Consider the following 6,239-nt stretch of genomic DNA (forward strand, 5'->3'; position numbering starts at 1 on the left):
CTACAGGAGATTCAAGACACAATCAGGAAGCCCAATTTAAGGATAATAGGAGAAAGAGGTAATTGGAGAAAGAGGTTAATGGGATAGGCAACCTATTTAATAAAATATTAGCTGAGAACTTCCCAAATATCCAGAAGGAAAGGCCTATACAGATACAAGAAGCATTTAGAACCCCAAACCAACCGGACCAGAATAGGACATCCCACCTACATATAGTGATCAAAACAGGTTCAGTAGAGTGCAAGGAAAAAATACTCAAAGCTGTTAGGGAGAAGAAAACAATCACATATAAAGGAAAAGCAATCAGACTTACCCCAGACTTCTCAGCAGAGACCATGAAAGCAAGGAGAGCCTGGAATGAAGTATACCAAACACTAAATAAAAATAACTATCAACCAAGAATTCTGTACCCAGCCAAACTCTCATTCATAGCCAAAGGTCAAATAAAAGTCTTCCACAGTAAGGAAAAACTGAAACAATGTATCTCCACCAAACCAGCTTTACAGAAAATCTTCAAACATGTACTATACAGGGAAAATAATCAAGATCCCAATACAGACAGAGAAATGAACCCTAAATAGTAAACATCAGATCAAGAAATGGGAAGACGGGCTGGGGATATGGCCTAGTGGCGAGAGAGCTTGCCTTGTATACATGAGGCCTTGGGTTCGATTCCCCAGCACCACATATACAGAAAACGGCCAGAAATGGCGCTGCGGCTCAAGTGGCAGAGTGCTAGCCTTGAGCAAAAAGGAAGCCAGGGACAGTGCTCAGGCCCTGAGTCCAAGGCCCAGGACTGGCCAAAAAAAAAAAAAAGAAAAGAGAAAAAAAAGAAATGGGAAGACACAGCTTTAAGCAAGATAGTGACAATGAAAGGAACAAACGATCATCTCTCAATCCTAACTCTCAACATTAATGGACTTAATTCTACAATCAAACGACATAGGCTCATAAGTTGGATCAAAAATCAAGATCCATCTTTCTGCTGCCTCCAAGAGACACATCTATCCAGCAAAAGTGAACATCTTCTAAAAGTGAAAGGCTGGAATCAAATCTATCAAGCAAATGGCCCCCATAAGCAGGCTGGAGTTGCAATCCTAGTATCAGACAAAATTGACTTCAAGTTAAAAAAGGTAAGAAGAGACAAAGAAGGTTACTACATACTAGTAAAGGGATCTCTCCTACAGGAAGATATAACCATTCTAAATATCTACATACCAAATGCAGGAGCACCCAACTTCATCAAACAAACACTACTGACTCTAAACACACTCATAGCCCCAAACACATTGATAGTTGGGGACTTTAACACCCCACTATCACCTTTGGACAGATCAACATGCCAAAAACTGAACAAAGAAACCACAGAACTAAATAACTGCATACACCAACTAGACCTAACCGACATCTACAGAATATTCCACCCAGCAACAACAGAATACACATTCTTTTCGGCAGCACATGGAACATTCTCCAAAATAGATCACCTCTTAGGGCACAAAGAAAATCTGTATAAATTCAGAAGTATCAAAACCATTCCCTGCATTCTCTCAGACCACAATGGAATAAAATTAGAGCTCAACTCAATCAGCCACCACAGAAAATACTACAATTCATGGAGACTAAAAAACACACTGCTGAACCATCAGAGGGTCATTGAAGAAATTAAAACGGAAATTCAAATGTTTATGGAATTCAACCAAGTTGAGGAGACAAAGTACCAGCTCCTTTGGGACACAGCAAAGGCAGTACTCAGAGGAAAATTTATATCTCTGAGTGCATACTTCAACAAACTGGAGAAACAGCAACTCAATAATTTAAAGAAGCCCCTTAATTTCCTTGAGAGAGAACAACTAGCCAAACCCCACGTCAATAGACGGAAGCAAATAATTAAAATCAAATCAGAATTAAATCAATTAGAGACGAAAAAAACCATCAAAAGAATCAACAAAACAAAGAGTTGGTTCTTTGAAAAAATCAACAAGATAGACAGACCCCTGGCAAACCTGACCAAGAAACGAAGGCAGCAGACTCAAATAAACAAGATAAGAGATAAAACAGGTAACATCACCACAGAAATAACCGAAATTTAGAAAATAATAAGGGACTATTTTGCAAACCTTTATGCCAACAAATTCGAGAACTGGGAAGAAATGGATGATTTCCTAGAAAAAATTCATATCCCCAAACTCAAACATGAAGATTTAAACCTTCTAAACAGACCCATATCCAGTATTGAAATAGAAACGGCAATAAATGATCTCCCACCCAAGAAAAGCCCTGGTCCAGACGGATTCACTGCAGAATTCTACAAGACCTTCAAAACAGAACTCACACCAATATTTCTCAAACTCTTCAATGAAATTGAAAGAGAACGTTCACTTCCAGACTCATTCTATGAAGCCAGTATAACCCTCATCCCAAAACCAGGCAGGGACTCATCACGGAAAGAGGACTACAGACCGATTTCCCTGATGAACATAGACGCAAAAATTCTCAATAAAATTCTGGCCAATCGACATCAACAGGTTATCAAAAAAATCATACACCACGATCAAACTGGTTTCATTCCAGAGATGCAAAGTTGGTTTAATATACGCAAGTCAATTAATGTAATCCACCACATCAACCGGAGCAAGGTAAAGAACCACATGGTTTATCTCTGGATGCGGAAAAAGCGTTTGATAAAATCCAGCACCCATTTATGCTTAAAGCCCTGGAAAAACTGGGATTCCAGGGAACATTCCTGAATATAATCAAGGCAGTTTATGACAAACCAACAGCAAGCATAACTCTAAATGGGGAAAAACTAAAGCCATTCCCTTTAAAATCAGGAACAAGGCAGGGATGTCCACTCTCTCCCCTGCTCTTCAACATAGTACTAGAATTCCTAGCCAGAGCAATTATGCAAGAAGAAAATATAAAGGGGATCCAAATAGGAAAAGATGAAGTTAAACTTCCTCTCTTCGCAGATGACATGATCCTATACCTAAAGAATCCCATAGACTCTACCCCCAAGCTACAAGAGCTGATCCAAAACTTTGGCAAAGTTGCAGGATATAAAATAAACCTTCAAAAATCAACGGCCTTTCTCTATGCTAACAACCTGAAGACCGAGGCTGAAATCAGGAAAGCAACTCCTTTTGCAATAGCCCCCCCAAACATAAAATACCTAGGAATAACCTTAACCAAAGAAGTGAAAGACCTCTTTGATGAGAACTTTAAAAGCTTGAAAAACGAAATTAAGTCAGAACTAAGGAAATGGAAAAACCTCCCATGCTCCTTGATTGGGAGGATTAATATAATCAAAATGGCAATATTGCCAAAGGCTATCTACAAATTCAATGCAATACCCATAAATATCCCAACACCATTTTTTAATGAAATAGAGGAAGCAATCCAGAAATTCATATGTAACAATAAAAGACCTAAAATAGCAAAAACAATCCTAAGCAGAAAGAACAGTGCTGGAGGAATTACAATACCCAACTTCAAGCTGTATTATAAAGCTGTAGTAATAAAAACAGCTTGGTATTGGCACCGGAACAGGCCTGAAGACCAATGGAATAGAATTGAAGACCCAGAAATGAACCCACAGAACTACGCCTACTTAATCTTTGATAAAGGAGCTAAAACAATAGTATGGAAGAAAGATAGCCTCTTTAACAAATGGTGCTGGCAAAACTGGCTCAACACATGCAACAAACTAAAACTAGATCCTTATATATCACTCTGCACCAAAATCAATTCCAAATGGATTAAAGACCTTGAAATCAAAACAGACACCCTGAAAACACTAAAGGAAGGAGTAGGAGAAACACTTGGGCTCCTTGGCACAGGACGGAACTTCCTTAACAAAGACCCAGAAAGGCTACAAATCAAAGAAAGGTTGGACAAATGGGACTCCATCAAACTGCAGAGCTTCTGCACAGCAAAGGACATAGTTCGCAAGATAAACAGAAAGCCCACAGACTGGGAGAAGATCTTTACCGGCCATTCAATGGACAAAGGCCTCATATCTAAAATATATGCAGAACTAAAAAACTTACCCTATTCCAAAACAAAACCACAAAGAACCAATGGCCCCCTCATCAAGTGGGCTAAAGAATTACAAAGAGACTTCTCTGATGAGGAAATGAGAATGGCCAGGAGACATATGAAAAAATGCTCTACATCACTGGCCATAAAAGAAATGCAAATCAAAACAACACTGAGATTCCATCTCACCCCAGTAAGAATGTCATATATCAAGAAAACTAACAATAACAATTGTTGGAGGGGATGTGGCCAAAAGGGAACCCTACCTCATTGTTGGTGGGAATGTAAACTGGTTCAGCCACTCTGGCAAGCAGTATGGAGATTCCTCAGAAGGCTAAATATAGAACTCCCCTATGACCCAGCAGCCCCACTTTTGGGTATCCATCCAAAAGACCACAAACAAAATCACAGTAATGCCACCAGCACAACAATGTTCATCGCAGCACAATTTGTCATAGTGAGAATCTGGAACCAACCCAGATGCCCCTCAGTAGACGAATGGATCAGGAAAATGTAGTACATATACACAGTGGAATTTTATGCCTCTATCAGAAAGAATGACATTGTCCCATTTGTAAGGAAATGGAAGGACTTGGAAAAAATTATACTAAGTGAAGTGAGCCAGACCCAAAGTAACATGGACTCTATGGTCTCCCTTATTGGGAATAATTAGTACAGGATTAGGCAACTCATAGCAGAGCATCACAAGGCCCAATAGCTATACCCTTATGAACACATAAGATGATGCTAAGTGAAATGAACTCCATGTTATGGAGACAATTGTTATATCACAGTTGTAACTACTTTCAATGTCCCATGTGTATCTGTAGCTTCTACTATTGATGATGTTCTTGTATCCCCTTCCTGTGGTTGTACCTACACTATCTCTGTAATCTTATCTCAGTATATTGGAAACCGTGTATACTGGTATTGGAAGTAGGAAATTGAAAGGGAATACCAAAATTGAGAGACACAGGGTAAAAAAAGACAAACAACTACAAAAGCAATACTTGCAAAACTGTTTGGTGTAAGTGAACTGAACACCTCATGGGGGGAAAGGGAAAGGGGGAGGAGGGAGGGGGGTATGAGGGACAAGGTAACAAACAGTACAGGAAATGTATCCAATGCCTAACATATGAAACTGTAACCTCTCTGTACATCAGTTTGATAATAAAAAATTTTTTTAAAAATCAATACCCAACCATTTGTTGCCTGTAGGAAATGCACCTTACTTGCAATCATACATGTAAACATATAGGCACCAAATGTCAGTGTACCCAATTTCATAAAACAAACAAAACTACACATAAAACTACAGACAGACCTCAAGACAACATAATGGTTGAATTACTACTCCACTTTGAGTAATATATCAACAAAGCAACTTCAGAATTAATAGCACTATAGATCAAATGGGCTTAATAGACATACAGAATATTCCAACCAAGAGCTACAGAATACACACCCTTTTCATCAATTCACTAAACTGCCTCTAAAATATTTCAGGACATAAAGCAAGTCTTAATAAATATAAGAAAGTTGAAATAACCTATATTTTCATCAAAACACAACAAAATAGAATTAAAAAATCATGGGAACAAAACAAACTCCAAATTATTCAAACAATGAACAATATACTTTTTTTTGCCAGTCCTGGGGCTTGAACTCAGGGCCTGAGCACTGTCCGTGGCTTCTTTGCTCAAAGCTAGCAGTCTACCTCTTGAGCCACAGCACCACTTCAGCTTTTTCTGTATCTGTGGTGCTGAGGAAATGAACCCAGGGTTTCATGTATGTGAGGCAAGCACTCTACCATTAGGCCATATTCCCAGCCCCAACAATACACTTTTGAATAATCAATGGATTACTGAATTAGGAGGAATAAATTAAAATCCTACAAGAAAACGAAAACATAACTTAGAGGTACTGTAAGAATACAGCAAAAACTATGCTAAGATAAAAGAATATAGCTATAAGTGGCTATGTTTTTTTTTTTAAAAAAAAAAAACACAGAGATCTCAAACAAATTTCCTAATGATGCGCCTCAATCTTAATAAACAAGAACTAACCAAACTCAAAAGCAGTAGACGGGCAGAAACAAAAATATTAGGGCAGAAATTAATTAAATGGAGGCTAAAAAGCACAACACTAAGAATCTATGAACCAAATGTATTTGTTTTTGTAATTGGTTATTGAAAAGGATA

This window comes from Perognathus longimembris, chromosome 28 (assembly GCF_023159225.1).
Source record: "Perognathus longimembris pacificus isolate PPM17 chromosome 28, ASM2315922v1, whole genome shotgun sequence".
Taxonomy (NCBI): Eukaryota; Metazoa; Chordata; class Mammalia; order Rodentia; family Heteromyidae; genus Perognathus; species Perognathus longimembris.